The 16,345-nt window shown below is 47.2% G+C and overlaps 1 protein-coding gene across 1 annotated transcript in view; it reads left to right on the plus strand.

Annotated features, from left to right (window-relative positions):
• Positions 1-16,345, plus strand: part of ACYP2 (acylphosphatase 2) — a 639,220-nt gene that overhangs the window by 58,122 nt on the left and 564,753 nt on the right. The window lies entirely within an intron of this gene.

The following is a 16,345-nucleotide window of genomic DNA, read 5'->3' on the forward strand; positions in this document are numbered from 1 at the left end:
TTAAAAGGCTCCCAATAGAGTGTGCAAAGTACGCCGTAACAGCAAAGTCAAGAGTGAACGCATAAAGTTTATGAGATAATTCCCCTTTGACCTTAGTACATAATTTCTGGTGTTTGTATGATGTAATGAGCCACCTTTATTACAGTGTTTTTAAGTGTTGTTTCAGGGGGAGGCACCTGAGAGTATCTAAGCCACAAAACAGTTCCTCTTATCTAGAAGATACTATGTCAGACGTTTCTGTACTCACTTGCATAGTAACCAGCCACATACTATTTGCTTTTATCCGCTGACAATCTAACAGTCACTGCAAAATACATATCTGGTAGATGAAAGGAAATGTGAAGATTTGTTTTCACAAAATTGCCCTTTCATTGTTCCCCCGGTGAGCATCACTGCAGGCAAGTGAGAAAGGGTAAAGTAGCCCAAACTCTCCAAGTCAGCAAGATAATCTTCCAGCACAGACCTCTATTTCAGTAATCTATAACAACCAAGTATATGGTATTTCATTGGCTATTACGTTATGTGACCGCTTTAGGTTGAGATGCAGGAGTGAGAAAGCCTGAGAAGTTATGGTAGAAGGATGACCCGCCTTTGAATGCGTATTGCAGCAAATAGGGCGGAGCATACCACAGCATGTATAGGAGGAAATTAAGAAAGATAATGAGAAAACTCTGAATGTGCACATAATTGGAAGTACGAAATGGCAAAAGTCAAGAGGAAAGGAGTTGACGCTCAAAGGTCATTGGGGTTGGAGCCAACCATTCTCCAAGACGGTTGCCTCTGTTTTCTGCGGTGTGGCGGTCCTATCTCTGAAGCTGTTATTTCCCATGGATGAAGTGTGGAGGGTTTAATGCTTGTGTGCCTTTCCCTATGGGCGTGAGGCACACCTGCTAGGTGTTTCTGCAGTGGTGGGAGCAGAGTGGTCCCGATTTCTACACAAGCAATTGCTCCAAATAATGCATAAAAATGGCAGCACCAGCTACATCCCTAGGTGGCTTAGTCCTCAGGTGATTAGGCTGACACAGATGACCAGAGGATGGAAAATTTGACATCTGGGGGCGAGGACAGCGGTGCCAAAAGAGACCAATGGAAAATGTGGCCAGCAGGAATAACACATAGAGGGGGGACAGATAATCTGGTTGCTGACCAGCTTGCACAGTGGCAGCCAGCTTTGTTTGTGGAAAAGAGGACTTTTTCTGCCCAAATCTATGACCTAAAGGGACACTAGAGATGGCATAGCAGTAGCGTCTGTCGGACCTGAAATAAAATAGTTTCATGCTGAGCCCTTGATTATGGAAACTCTTAGGGACATGCAGGGGACCACACAGACGATAGATTGTATAGTCACTGTGTGGGAGTGATCGTTTGATTTGCTGAAAACGCATCTGCACAACACAGAGAAAGTGGTTGGATCCCTGGAACTAAGGATTCTGGTTGTGGAATAATTGGCATTGGAGTCAGAAGAAGGCACCAAGATGAGTCAGAAGTTTGAGGAGGATGCATACTCCATAATTGTTAACTTTGAATCAAACATGACAATGCTGAAGCTACGAAGGTCCAAATCCTGGGCCCGCCTACAACTGCGGGTGCTGATGACTTGAGAGAAGCGCATTCCAAATAGGGAATTACTCAGAGATGACACTGACACAATGGTGATAATGGTAAAAGCCTTGTGCATTCCTTCTAGAATACCTCAGGAAAAAGCACTGAATCTGGGCATGATAATGGAAAAGGTAACTGACCCGAAACAGTGAGGGAAAATAAGCCAAGCCATGGGGGAAAACCAAATCTTACTGTGAAAGGCTCCAGGACTCACATTTTTGTAGAACTGAATCATGTGAGGCTGATGAAACAGGGCCTGCAGCAGATTAAAAAAGATCTGATTTCTGTCTGTGTTTCAGATTCTTTGTGGTTGCCTGCTTACAGGTCGAGATTAAGGGGGAACATTTGTGTTCTCTCAACATGAGGCAGCTAAAGAGTTTATAACTACTAAAAGAGGGAACCGGGAAGATGCTCTTAAATATGCCAATTGAGCTTGACCCCATCACACTGCGAGAGGCTGACGAATAACCTCTTATGTGTGCTGACCAAATACTTTACTCATATTAGGCCCGAGGGGAAAATACTATGCAAATTTTGATTGAGAAATGTTTTTGCTGAAAAATTGTTCTTTGTTGTTGCTCTCTACTGGAGGATGCATTTTAGATATATCATTTGTTTGCCCCACAACCACCCATCCCCCATCCCATTCGTAGAGTATGATCTTGGTACTGAGCAAATTTCAGCATTTGGGCCAAAGAGACAATGATAATAATACTTTGTTTATATGCCTCCTGAGTTACTGTTAAGCGTAACTAGAGATTCAATTTAGTATTTTGGAAAAATGTGTTACTTCCTGCTAATAAATAGATTAAGACTAGACCTGGGCGGAGTACAGAGAACTCCATGAAGTGACCAAAAAACTCCACCACGCTTTGCAGAGTCTGGAAAGCGGCGGAGTGCGTTAGGTTGTGCAGTTCGTGCTGATTTTTAGCGCCAGGTGTTTGTCCCGCACTGGAAAATCAGCACGAACGGCAGCATGCACAGCGCAAGAGGGCGCTGCTTCTTTATGCCGCTCGAGTAGACATTCTACTCGAGCGGCAACTTCTTCAACGCGAACGGAAGGTTTCTCAACACAAGCGGAAGCAGCCATCCCCGACCGCCCGTGTTGAGAAATCTCACCGGGAGGTGGTCTGGAGTAAGATTTTCCTCGCTCATGCTCGCCAACTTATTGTTGGCGAGTGAGGAAAAAACTATGCTCCTTCAGAACTCTGCACGCTACGCAGAGCGCAGAGTGGGAAAAGCTCCGCTACCCTCACGACCAGAGCGATATTTCATGCCCAGGCCTAATTAAGTCCACCACAGGTTAGATTTTCAAATGTGGAGTGGTAGGAAACATGGCTAACAGTAAAGATTGTCTTGCTATGAACAAACATACAAACTCTGCCTGTAGGTAGGCATTTTGTGAAGTGTTGTAGAACCAACTGCAAGGAATCAAGGGGAAAGACATACATAGAGAAAATAATGAGATTGTCTTACAAATCGAAAAAGTGAACCATGGTAATGCCATGGATAACATTCAGAGACTATTGAAGTGGATATATTTTGGGACTCCTATTTCAGATTGACAGTCATTTTCAGGGTCTAGTTGAAAAATCTTGCAGTCTCAATTTCGAACTTAATGAAAACTGGATGTAAAACGTGTGCGCTAAGAAGATGATTAAAACGGTACAGAATTTTGAAGCATGGGTAGAGCAGAAAGGCTTCTATATAGAGGGAACGGGGGATGCCATTCTATGCCGGCCTCACCAGAAAATGTTAGGAGTAAAGTTAAATCCAAATGCAATTTTCCTCGTTCAAATTCACGGGAGAAGATAAATTGAGGATAAGGTTGCTTTTAGGTCTGAATTTCTAGACGTGTTCAATGGAAAATTAGGTTTGCTTGAAAACCTATACCGTAAAGATTAAATTTAAGGCAGATTGCAAACCTGTTATTTGTGAAGTAAGGAAACGTCCAGAACTGACTATAGGTCCAATATTGAAAGAGTTGGTTAAGCTACATAAACAGGAGTGAATAAACCAGTGGAGCCAACTGAATAGTTGCCTCTAGGTGTGGTTGTGTTAAAACCAAGAGAGGGGGGGCATTAGTTTCTGCAGTGATTTCTGGGAACTAAACCAGTATGTAGCAGTTGATCATTTCCTGCTTTTGTCCAACTGTTAACTGTGCTATACCACTGGGGCACTGTCTTTGATTCGGTTTTGCAGTTGGGGGCTAGTTGTAACCATGTTTTGTCCATCGCTCTTCTAAAGTTCTCACCTCTGACTTTGTTCTACACGATAGTTTTTGCGTCGGGTGTGTCTCCTTGGGGAACCCCATCTGAGCCTGGTGTCTGTGGGGGGCATTCTTTGACTGTTCCGAGCTCTTCCCATGGTATTAGTAATCTTGTCTTCTTTGTTCAGACTGGAAGCAGATCATTTTGCAAATCCCTTTTTAGCCATCATTTGACATGGCCATAAGTATTGCATCCCAGGCTTGGACTACGTCAGGCTTCCTCAGGCACTTCTTGAGTCCAAGTGTAATATCATGCTTTCGCATTCACCCTACGTCCGTATCTCCGATCTCCACCTTGCCAGCCTACCACTCCCCGCATCATTACTGTTTACTGCATCACTAGTATGAAGGCAAGATTGGCAAATATGCTGGTAGGTTTTTTATTTTTAGAGTGCGGGAAGAGGCCCCACAAGCAAGCCCCCGGGGACAACTGGATCAGTCTGCTGGTTGTCTATTTAAAAGTTTATTTATTTATTTATTTAAAATCTTTTTATTAAATTTCAAATGTATACAACGGAAGCAGTGCACATTTGCGCCACGCAGGGCGCATATCGTAAAGGATGAAAAAACATATGAAACATTACTAGGTGACAGAGGCATTACTAGAGCAAGTGTTATGACAATACACTTTCCATTCTCCAACCATAGTTTCAGCACAGTTACACAGTCAGACTCCACCGAACCCATGAGTGACACAGACAACCCTGAACAGTTTAAAATGAAGTACCACTAACAGTAACGGAATCTTGCAAATATTGTCGAAGTGGCTCCCAAATATCAGTAGGTCTAGATGCGGATGGCAGCTCCTCTGCATAGATTGTGAGAGTTTCCCTACAATATATCAGATCTTTAATCCAAGCTGACAACTGAGGGAAGAGGCGACCACCCCAAGTCATAGCAACTCGCCTTTTGGCTAGCAATAGAGCAACGCGTGTAAATCTCCCTATTACCCCCTTTATCTGTGGTACAAGACAAAGCAAGCACACCGCTGGCGTGCCCTGTAACATAACTCCCGTCATCTTTCGTATATGACTGAGAATCTCCTTCCAGTATGTGTATACCACAGTGCAGTCCCACGCGAGATGGCAGAAGTCAGCCTTGTCATGCCCACATCTCCGGCATCGCGCGTAGTCTCGGAGACCCATTTTGTACAATTTCAGAGGAGTATAATATACCTGGTGTATAAATTTCAGATGTATAATTCGTAGATTACCATTGGGCGATAGCGTCCCTGTAAGGGTGCAGATATGTTCCCAATCTTTCGCTGTCATGGGGACCTCAAGCGCAGAGTTCCATCGCTCATCTGTGCCTCCCCCTACACCGCTTTGTATAATTTTGTAATCAGTTTCTTCTTGGAAGGGGCCACCAGCAGCAGCTGTAGTGAGAGAAGCGTCAGGGGCTCGGTTGGAAACCCTGAATAATGACCTCTCAAAGCGCGCTTTAATCGGTGTATAGTATATGTGAAGAGCGGCGTGGGATTGCTAATGAATCCCAGTTCAGTGTCTATCACGCTCGTACCTTCAGAATATACATCTCGCATGTGCGTCATACCTACTTCTTTCAGCGACCTAACAGGACCAGTATCCTGCATGACAGACAACGCCGCATGTCCCGCAAGCGGCATTGCCGGAGCATACAGAGGGAGCTTCCCTGCCAACCTGCCAATTGCCTGCCATGCCCTCACCGTCGTATCTATAGAATTAATTTCGTGTTGGGGTGTGCCTCTTTTTACGTGAGTTAGTATTCCCGACAGCGGTGTGGGGTATGTGTCTCCATCCTCCACCGCCACATGAGGGGTAAAGTCATGTGGTCGGTACCAATAGTAAGCGTATTGAGCCTGAGCACATAAATAGTAAATGTATAAATCGGGTGCACCAAATCCCCCCTTGGCATATGGAAGCGTCAGCGTGGCCCAGCTAATTCTTACCTGCTTTCCTCCCCACACTAATGTCAGGAGTTGAGCCCTTACCAATGCGAAGAAGTGTCTAGTCAACGGAATGGTAATATTACAAAACAAGTACAAGAATCGTGGCAGTACCGCCATTTTGAGTAACGCAACACTATCTGCCAAAGACAGAGGAAGATGCAGCCATCCCTCAACCTGCTCCTCCAGTCGATGGAGCGCCCTGCCGTAGTTTTCCTTGATAACCACCTCGGGGTCACGATGCACCCAGACACCTAAATATTTAATTGGCTCAGTCGTCCAAATTAACGGATATTCCAAGGGGGGGGGGGGGTTGCGTATTAGAGGTTAATGGAATAATCACTGACTTTCCCCAATTGATAGTGAGGCCAGAAAAAAGGCCAAACCTAATATATTCTCTCAGCACCTGCAAAAGATGAGACTGCGGTTCCCGTATGAAGAGGACCATATCATCTGCGTACATGGATATCCCGACAGGGCGCTGATTAAAGTTAAGCGCAGCCTGTCTATGGCGCTGACGTATTGCACAGTCCAGCGGCTCAAGCACTAGAGCAAACAGGAGAGGCGACAGCGGGCACCCCTGCCTGGTGCCTCGATCTGTACGGAGAGGGTCCGAGGTAAGGCCCGCCACCCTCACCCTCGCAGAGGTGTCCGTATAGAGGATTTGCAGCAATCGCAAGAAAGCATTTGGAAGGCCCATTCTCCTCAAGATGTGAAACATGTACTCCCATTCGATAGAATTGAAGGCCTTAGCGGCGTCAAGCATGACCGCAACAGCCCGAAGATCAGGGTTCAGGATTTGATACATGGCGAATATCGTGCGTAGATTACTGGAGGTAGAGCGCCCCGGAACAAAGCCGGCCTGATCCGGGAGTACCATAACCGAGAGCAGGGGCTGCAGTCTAATAGCCAATATCTTCGCAAAAATGTTGGCATCTAAGTTTATTAATGATAAGAGTCGATACGATTCGCACCTAGTCGGGTCCTTATCTTTTTTTAACAGAGTGATAATAAGCGCCAGCCGAAGCGAGGGTGGCAGCCTCCTGGACTCATGTGCTTCCGCATATACCTCTAAAAGGTATGGGGCGACAATGTCTATGTATTGTTTGTAGAATTCCGAGGTGAGCCCATCCGGGCCCGGGGCCTTGTTGTTAGGTAGAGATTTAATGGCTTCTTTAATGTCCGCCTCCTCTATTGGCCGTCCAAGGTATTTGCGGTGTCCGTCCGCTAGCCAGACGCATGCAACTCCCTCCAGGTACTCGGACAATGCCGTGTCATCGCATACGCCCCTGGAAGCATATAGCTCGCCATAAAAATTCTTAAATTGTTCCACTATGTCTTGGGGTTGATAGTGTTCTCCCCCATTCTCGTCTATTATCTTATGAATCTGCTGGTAATTAGCACGCGCCCGAATAGACTCGGCGAGCCTTCTGCCCGGGCGTCCGGCCTCGCCACAAGCCTTGGCTACCTGTCGTTTTGATATATAACGTATCTCTGTGCTCGCTAAATCATCATGCTCTTTCAGTAGAGCATGAATCCTGTCGAGTGGAGTGGTCGTCGGGTCCGCTATATATTGTTTTTCAAGTTCCCCCAACTGCTCTTCGATCTTTGACAGCTGTCGTCTGAGGTCCCTCAGTATCCCCGAAGAGGCTTGTCATACATACCCCCCGAATTGTAACCTTGAATGCTTCCCAAAGTGTTGCAAAACTGTCCACTGATCCCACATTCTGTGTGAAATATTGCGTGATTGCCTGTCTTATAGTGTCATCATATATCGGATCTAGCAATGCCTCCGCCCTAAATCTCCATGTGAACGGAAAGTGCACATTAGTTGGTATGCGGATTGTCAGCAGCACTGGGTTATGGTCTGAGAGCGTGCGCGGTAGATTGTTCACATCCACAACCCAGCAGTTGGCACCCTCATTTAGTAGCCAGTAGTCCAGCCTTGACCAACTGTGATACGACGGTGTCACATGCGTACCCATTCTCTCGACAGCACTGCGCTACTTTCACTGTACGCGCCCCTTGTGGGTTACACCTGTCAAGGGTCGGATGTAGGTGAGTATTAAAATCGCCTCCCCATAGCGTCGCCGCTTCCGGCCACGTCCGGAGCACATCCAACAGCCGTACATATGGTTGCGGGTCGTCCACCACTGGTCCGTACATGTTGACAAGTGTAATTAGTGTATTTCCTAACTTGCCGTGCACCAAGGCCCATCTCCCATCTCCGTCAGTCTGCGACCGTATGGGGGAGAATGGTATGCCCTTCTTTATCAGTATTAGCACCCCCCTGGCGTATGTGGAGAAGGAGGACGCCAATCGGTATCCCGCCCATCTGCGCGCTACATTAGATTCACCTCGCGTGGACAAATGCGTTTCCTGCAGCAGAGCAAAATGAGTTTTATGCCTATCTAAATGCGCTAACACCTGTCGAACTTTTTTTGGATTGTTTAGGCCGCGTATATTCCATGTCATACAATTGTAACTCTCACCCATTATCCACATTACCACATAGCGCTCTGCCTGCAAACAGCAACAGTGACATGCACCGCAACCATCCCAAAAAATCTGTGTCCGCTTCCGGCACACATAACACAACAACAAAAGGCCGAGGCCCTCCCCCACCCTCCACCCACTTCAGCAACCCCCAAACGCCGAAGAGAATCCCTGCCATAACTGTCCCACCAACCAAAAAACTACTCGCCACAAGAAGAAGTTGGGGTATTCCCTTGGAGGGAGTCATGGTGGCGCGCATTTCTCTCCCTTCACCCCTCTGCAGCGCTCCCCCGCAGCCCATATCGTACTTTTAGACCTTATTTTTATCCGGGCACCCAGGCCTCCTCGTCAAACCACACCTAGCAACAGCATATCGGGTCTGAGAGTCTTCCCATCGACCAGCATCGTACAATGTACCGTAGCGCAGCACCCCCGCATGCCCATCAGCGTGTGTCAACCCGAACCCGCTCCCAGCAAACCTGTCCCCAGCTATGCCACTAAAATCGCAGCAACCAGCATAACAGAGAGGAATAAGGAGCAATAAGACAGCTAGTATATAAGTGCTATTCAACATCAGAAGTGTGTTCAGGTGTCTGTTTTTTACGCCTCAGAGACCGCGCATATTCCAGAGCTTGTTTCGGATTACTAAAAATCTTCGCTGTACTGTCCTCTCCAGTCCGTAGTCTCGCAGGATACAGCATGGCATACGGTACCTGCTCCTGAAGCAGCACTTTTTTAACCCCTTGAAACTCTTTTCTCGCCGCCTGTACCGAGGCCGTGAAGTCAGGGTAGAATGAGAGTTCGTTTCCCTGGTACATCAGCTTTCCCCTCCGACGCGCCACACGCAGCACCGCATCTCTGTCTCTGAAATTGAGAAGGCGCACTATAATGGGCCGTGGTGGTGCGCCCAGTGGCGGGCGCGTCGCCAGAGATCTGTGCGCCCGTTCAACCACCAGCATAGTGGAGAGGTTTTCCGGTCCGCATACCTCACGCAGGAGGGTTTCGATGTACACATCTAGACGGCCAAAGTTTGTTGACTCAGGCAGGCCTAAGATGCGTATGTTATTCCGCCTCGAGCGCGCTTCAATATCCTCATTCTTGTCTTTGATTAACGCCAACATTTTTTCCATGTCTGTCGCCCTGGTAGCCACCTGTTGCAGTCAGTCCTCAGCATCAGAGATCCTCTGCTCAGCCGCCCCTAGTCTCGCACCCTGTTTATCCAATTTTGCTGATATACTGTCCATGCGGCTGGTGAGTGCCTCAATCTTGCCGTCTATTGATTGCAAGCTATTCTGAATCGCCTCCAGAGTCTTCTCCAACGCTGTGGGGACCGGCTCCACTGCGTCCATTTCCGCATCTGATGGCGCGCCCTGCAGAGCTCTACTCGACTTGCGCGATTCAAAATTGAGCCGAGGCTGATGTTTGTCGGGTTTCCCCATTGTTCAGAATTTTAGCCTTTCTTGACCGGTTGTCTCTAGAGCACACATGCACCGTTAGGCCACACACTAGGCCCGCCTGACTGCCCACAGTACCATATAGCTCGCAGCACTTCCAGAAGGCGCAGGCACTGCCGGGCAGCCACCACTTATAATCCACTTAGCTCCCCAATCCCGGCAGCCCAGCTGACACTTCCTGCGACCTGAAGACCAGCGCCCCACAGGCCCACCGCAGACCATCGACCCACCGGCAGGGACGTCAGTGTCGCATCGCAAGTGCTGCCACCAGCGCAGGCCCAGTCCGTACTGATTCAATCACCCCAGAGAGCACCCACAGCCACGCACCAAGGATAGTGCCGCCACCAGCGTCCTGTATCAGATGCCCGAGAGAGAGCCTGGGGAGCACCCAACGAGCAGAGTTCGCAGAGAAACTGGCATCAGGCTCCTCACGAAGCTCCTCGCACTCGGAGCAGGACCCCAAACAGCAGCAACTGTCAAAAGAACACAGGGATGGAGGGGGGGTGGACCACGCCCCATGCGCATTACTCACTGCAACGATATCCCCCTCCAGTCCTCCGGGGCTCCCTGCCGTCCTCGATCAGCAGCTCGCGGCCTTGCACGGCCTCCCAAGCCAGGCGCTCACATAGTGCACGCCCGCAGCACCCGGGCAGGCCGCGAGTACGCACGCCCGCACCCGGCTCCGGCACGGGCGCGGGATCTCACAGCGCCGATTCTTGCAGCGGGGGGGCCTCCGGCAGCTTGATGATCACCTCCTCCGCCCCATGCACAGCAGTCAGCCAGCCTCGACTTATCTATCGCCCCCAGAGTTGCTCCTCTCCTCAAGCGGCCGCCATGTTGGCCGCGCACGGGGTCCGGGGAACGGTACTGATCTCGGCCACAGGGTCATCCCGCTCCGCAGCTGCCATGGCCGCAGCGGTCTCCGGGTGTCCAGGAGCAGCTCCACTACATCAGACTCGCGGGGGGAGCCGCCTCGTGTCAGGATATTTAGCTAATTGTTGTGGCGACCGGCGGAGCTGCACTACAGTGCCGCCATTTCGCCGCGCGCCAAGCCACACCCCCCGTCTATTTGAAAGTTGAACTCTCTCTCATATGGAAAGTTTTAGCTTCTGGATTCCTACATCTCAGGCACAATGCATAGTAATTAATATTATTTTGGGGAGTAATGTAGTTTGTGCGTATGATGTTAAATTGTATCATTTACAAGCTTTCCTGAAAACTCCTAGAGCTGTGCTCGGTATTTGATCCCCATTTTCCTCTTCAGCTGTCTTACCAATGTCTGCTTCTACGTTTTCCCTTAGTTCATCTAGTGAACATTTAGATTCAACAGCGATCTTGCTTTCTTCGCTTTACCTAGTGTGCATCCATGTGTATTTTAATTCTGTGGTTAGTGATCCATTCAGTAGGAGTTGCCCCGCAGGGATGTCATTATTTTGAACTATGATGCCAAATTGTTCAAGAATACCACTCTCTTAAAGATTCCCCTTCGATTCTGCACCCTTTTCTGCCCACACCATTGCCCATCTTGGGCCTTTTCCTGTGAGAGCTCCAGGCAGTCCCATCAGTAGAATCCAGGTGTATCAGGCTTTTATGTGTGTCTTCTATGGAGCAATATACTCGTCAAAACCTAAGGATCTGCTTTATTCATGACAAGGTTTGAGAAGGACATCTGTTGGAATTTTAATTTGCATCTGCTCCCTATGAATCAACTGACCATTAGGCTGCCTGTTGTACCTCACCTCCCTCATAGTATGGCTTGTAGTCAGGGGCAACCAGGCCACCCTCTGCCATCGCAAGAGCAGCATACTCATTGCTACACAGCGTCCGTCAGAGCTTCACACAAAATCCAATAGTATGATATTGAGGTCTTGGCAAAGCCCTTACAGGATCAGAAATGGAAAGTTTCCTAAATAATATAGAAGCTGTGAGAGGACCGCCATTTTCAACTGGGTTTTTTCTCTCCAGCGCTAACAGTAAAAGGATCTCCAGAAAGTGACCCTTACCCTTTAGCACTGTTATCACAGGTCTAACGTTTGCATCGGATATGTCTTAATCATTGTGGTAGATATGGACCACAGATAAAGAGACGTGTCAGGTTTCCATTTCAATGTATGACAAGGGCGCTACCTCCCTGTTGGTAGTGGACTCTTGTTGGATGTATTCCACTTTACTTTAAACCCCGATATTTATCAAACTCCTCCAATGCTTTAATAGTCTGGTTGGGTTCAGTGGTTCCATCATTGAAGAACCGTAACATGCTATCACTGTAGAGGGAGTGGACTTGAGTCTCCTCCCACCATTATGCACCAGTTTCTGGCTACTTCACAAAGGACTCTATCTTCAAAGCGAATATCATTGCCATATGCCCCCTTCAACTGCATAGTACCAAATTACAGTGCAAGTACAGACTCCTGCTGTGGGGTTAGAGTACAGACATTAAATTCATTTAAGGAAACCAGATCCCAATCCCTTTTTTGCAGTACTGCAAGCAAGAACCCTCAATTTAATGTGTCAATTGCCTTTTCTGCATCTGTGAACATAGCCACCTCTGGGGGTTAATCCCTTAATTCACCCACCACCTAGAATAGTCACCTAATGTTAATAGATGTTGTACTCTTGGATACACCACTCTGGTCCAAGTGTATTATCTGGGGTTTTAGTGGAAGGAGCATAATAGCCAAACGCTTACTAACTTTTTATAATCAGCGTTGAGCATTGATAGTGGTCTGTACGATGCCATGTCTGCCACGTCCCATCTGGGCGTGGGAAAACACACAATGAGGGCTTTGTGAGTTGTTTTGGCAGGGAGTGCTCTTGAAGGGCTGCATTGGACATTTCACCCAACAGAGGTGCTAGTAGGTCTATGTGTGTAGATCAGAATTCAAAGGCAGCAAAGATGTCTCTCTACACTCCTAGCAGGTCACCAGATCAGATCAGATAAATACTTACCTGAATCTGGAAATGCTGTCTTCACGCCGGCACCCATCTCACAGGGTAACATGCAACCAAAAGAATGAATGGGGCCAACCTGGGTGAAAAACCAAGAGAGCAAAATAGTAAGGGCTGTCACAGGAAGGAAAAGGACACCGGGAAAGAGGAGTCTGTCCTGAGGAAAAAGATAAACATGCAGCAAGTGATGCATGAAAGAGGAACATGCTTAAGAGAGAGTAGGCTACTGGGGAGCTGCAAGAAGGTGAATGGGCTGAGGCAGGGAAACAGGTAGAAGGAACCAGATATGGGTCCTCAGAAGAATCTGAAGTCCGGGGAAAGAGTAGGGGCACAGCAATGGAGACACAATCAATGCCTATGATTGATGGTTCCCTGGATTCTGTGGAGTCAGGAAGACACCAGCTGCGTGGTCCAAGGATAGGTCAAGCAAGATGAGTGACTTGAGGGAATTGGGCGGGAGCGAGAGAGAGGAAAAACAATATCTAAATACACTGTTTTGAAGTTCTGGTAAACGAAGATTTAGACTTAGGAAGAAAGTCAAACCAGTAACTCAATACAACTTACCTTTTTTTGTATCTGCATGTGTGTATGTGTTCTCCTGAAGGGCAAGCTAATTTCTGACATAGATGAAGAAATTAAGACCGGCCAAACAACAACCACTGAGAGCCCTAAGAAAAAGAAGAGAAAGACAGGAGGACTAAGCCCAACATTGGTAAAGAAATACATATAAATATTACTGTGACTACTGGGAGAAACTAAAACAAATCTAGATATAAATAAGAAATAATTAGTTGCTATAAAGCCTGAAGGTGCCTTTAGTCCACTCACAGGAAGTATACCCTACTAATCCCATATCTCTACGCCCAACCGCTGCAGCAAGGGTGTTCTGTGCCCAAACTAGCCATGGGAAGAATGTCTAAGGACGCAGATGGTCTGATCCAGCATACATCTCATAAGTCAAGGCCCAGAGTCTGTGCCAGTGCTGTCCATATCTGACTCCAGGTGGTAGCCCTGGAGCGGTGTTGCTGTGTCAGGTCCCTGCTCCTCCTCTTTTTTCTCCTCTGTGCTTGTGCTGCTTGACCTGTTCGTTTTTGGGCACAAATTCTCCTCTTGTTTCTAGAGTTGGAAGCTGTTTGACTCCTCTCAAGTAGCCGTTACTGCCATATTGGACAGGCGCCACAGCTCAGGTCTCCCTCTCCTTAGGACATTTGCTGGCTCATCACAGTTTTCGGCATATGGTCCAGGTTCAGTAGCAGATCATCCGCGCTAGGTCACACTGAGGGGCTCCAAATCATAGTTCTGCTGAAGGATATTGTGTGGATGGGGTGGAAGGTAGCGAGCACAGTATAAGCTTTGTCACGCCATAGGCTGAAAGGTCGTGCCCCCCTAATAGGGTCAGTTGATGCCTATATATTAGACTCATTAGGTCATTACAGGTACTGCTGAATTTGTGGCTAGTAGTTTTGATCTAGGAACATATTGATACTGCAGTGTTGAGTATTTCCCAGGGGCGAAATTATGATCCTTTCATAAGTTTTGTATGTGCGTATGGAGTAATGACTGTTTAGCTGGTGAAATTTGTTTAGGGAAAACACAAGGTCTGTGCAAACTTTGTAGACAAGTTATAATTCCGAATAGGGCACAAACACCTGTTTGTACCCAGCCCGGAGTGACCAGCCCAGTTGTTATTAGGGCTGTAGCAGAAAATCCAGGAGTGAGCCAGGAACATACAAGGAGTACTCCTGGCTTACTCCTGGAGTTCATTAGGTAAGCCAGCTACAAGAGCAAATCACATCCATTTATAGCAAAATCTTGTGAACCAGGCTGAGAAAGTATTACAGTACAAGGATTGATATTATGGGGGATTGATACTATTGGAGAGTCCCCATTTATTGCCAATTTTCTTATTATGTAGGATACAAGTTCGTGCTACAGGGAATATGAAGGGAAGAAGCTCTAAAGATAAATTGCATAAAAGAACCAAAACAGTAAATTAGGAGGTGGGCTGAATGAAGGGGGGTGGAGATACTAGAGGGAACAACTTTTTGTGCTCCCCCTCCATGTTTGCAGTTGAAAATGGTTGGGTTAACGCCTGCTCGGCATTATTAAAATGATATCTACCATATGTAAGTCCATTCACATCTGCGTAGTTACATGACTGCATACATTTATGTAGGTGTAAGACTCGCGTACAGGATGAGAAGTGGGCATTGCAAGGCATGGTTAGGGTTGGAGATTGTGAATGCCCATAAACTTGTGAGTTTGTATCCCTTTGAAAACTCTTGTCTGACCCTTACACACCCTGGAAATAGTTGCAGATGTGCACCTGCTGAGGTCTAGAACATATCCCTTTCCAGGGTTGGTAGAGGAACAGAACATCCCCAAACTTGATGTGATTGTAAGGAGAGAAAAAACGTTATTTCACCTAGTCTCTGGCTTTCTTCAGTGTAGACTTTTACTGTGTGTACAATTCCATATTGTGGGATTACTAGGCTCAGGAAAAGTCACCTATGTTTCCAGGGAGTGCTTATGAACACTGCCACTGGTGCAGATTTACAGAAATACTAAAATGTCTGTGAATTCCAGAAAAGCGAAAAATACTTAAAAGAGAAGGCTCTACCTATGCACTTTTTTGTGAATCAGGCTTGTGGTGTTTATTTGAGAGAATTGAAGATAATCCTGTGACAGTTTCATGTTTATTTTGAGGCCAACAAATACAAATTTGAAGAACAATCAATATTGTTTGCAGAAATGTTTTTATTCCGACAAGTTTTACCACTGTATGATCCACTCTTTGCCATAGGGTCATTGAAATGTTGGATCACTGTATCAATCTGCAATCACTCATATAGCTAGATGTGTGCAAAACAGTCAATCAATCAGTAGATTTGTAGAGTGCTACATGTCACCCTTGATGGTATCCAGATGCTGGCAGGGTCCAGTTGATTAGCTGAATAGCCAGGTCTTTAGTGACTTTCAGAACTCTGGCAGAGATGGGGAGGTCCATAGATGAAAGCGTAGCTCGTTCCATGTATCCACTGCTAGGTAGGAGAGGAAGTGACCTCCGATTCTGCTACGTCGGATGCGGGGGTGAGGTTAGAGAAAAGGACATGGAGTTGAGGTGTCTGGGGGCTGACGGAAGTTCAAGCTGTGGTTTAAGTAGGCAGGTCCACAGTTCTGTAGGGCCTTGTATGCATTGGTCGGGAGCTTGAACTGGCATATTTTCCATGCTGGGAGCCAGTGGAGTTCCCTGCAGTAGGGGGTGATGTGGGTTCGTCTAGGGAGATCCAGGACATGTCTGGCTGCGGGGTTCTGTATGGCCTGCAGTTGGAGGAGGAGGTGAGCTTCGGATCCTGCGTAGAGAGCTTTGCCGTAGTCCAGTCGGCTGGAGATAAGGGCCTCGATGACTGAGCATTTTAATTTTTATTGGCCAAATAAATTTCTACCCCATTAACGATTGTATCTGAAATCTAACAGCTTGAACTAGGCCACTACAGCACTGAATTGGCACAGTGCTCTCGACCTTTGCCACATCTGGGCAGGAGGCGATAGAAGGCAAGGAGCCAAATTAATTTAGTGGGATTGAGCCTCCTAAATACTTAGACCAAAGTGAAGCGAAAATGTTGTATCACAGAGGGGCCCTGGAAGCAA

Source organism: Triturus cristatus, chromosome 6 (assembly GCF_964204655.1).
Source record: "Triturus cristatus chromosome 6, aTriCri1.1, whole genome shotgun sequence".
NCBI lineage: Eukaryota > Metazoa > Chordata > Amphibia > Caudata > Salamandridae > Triturus > Triturus cristatus.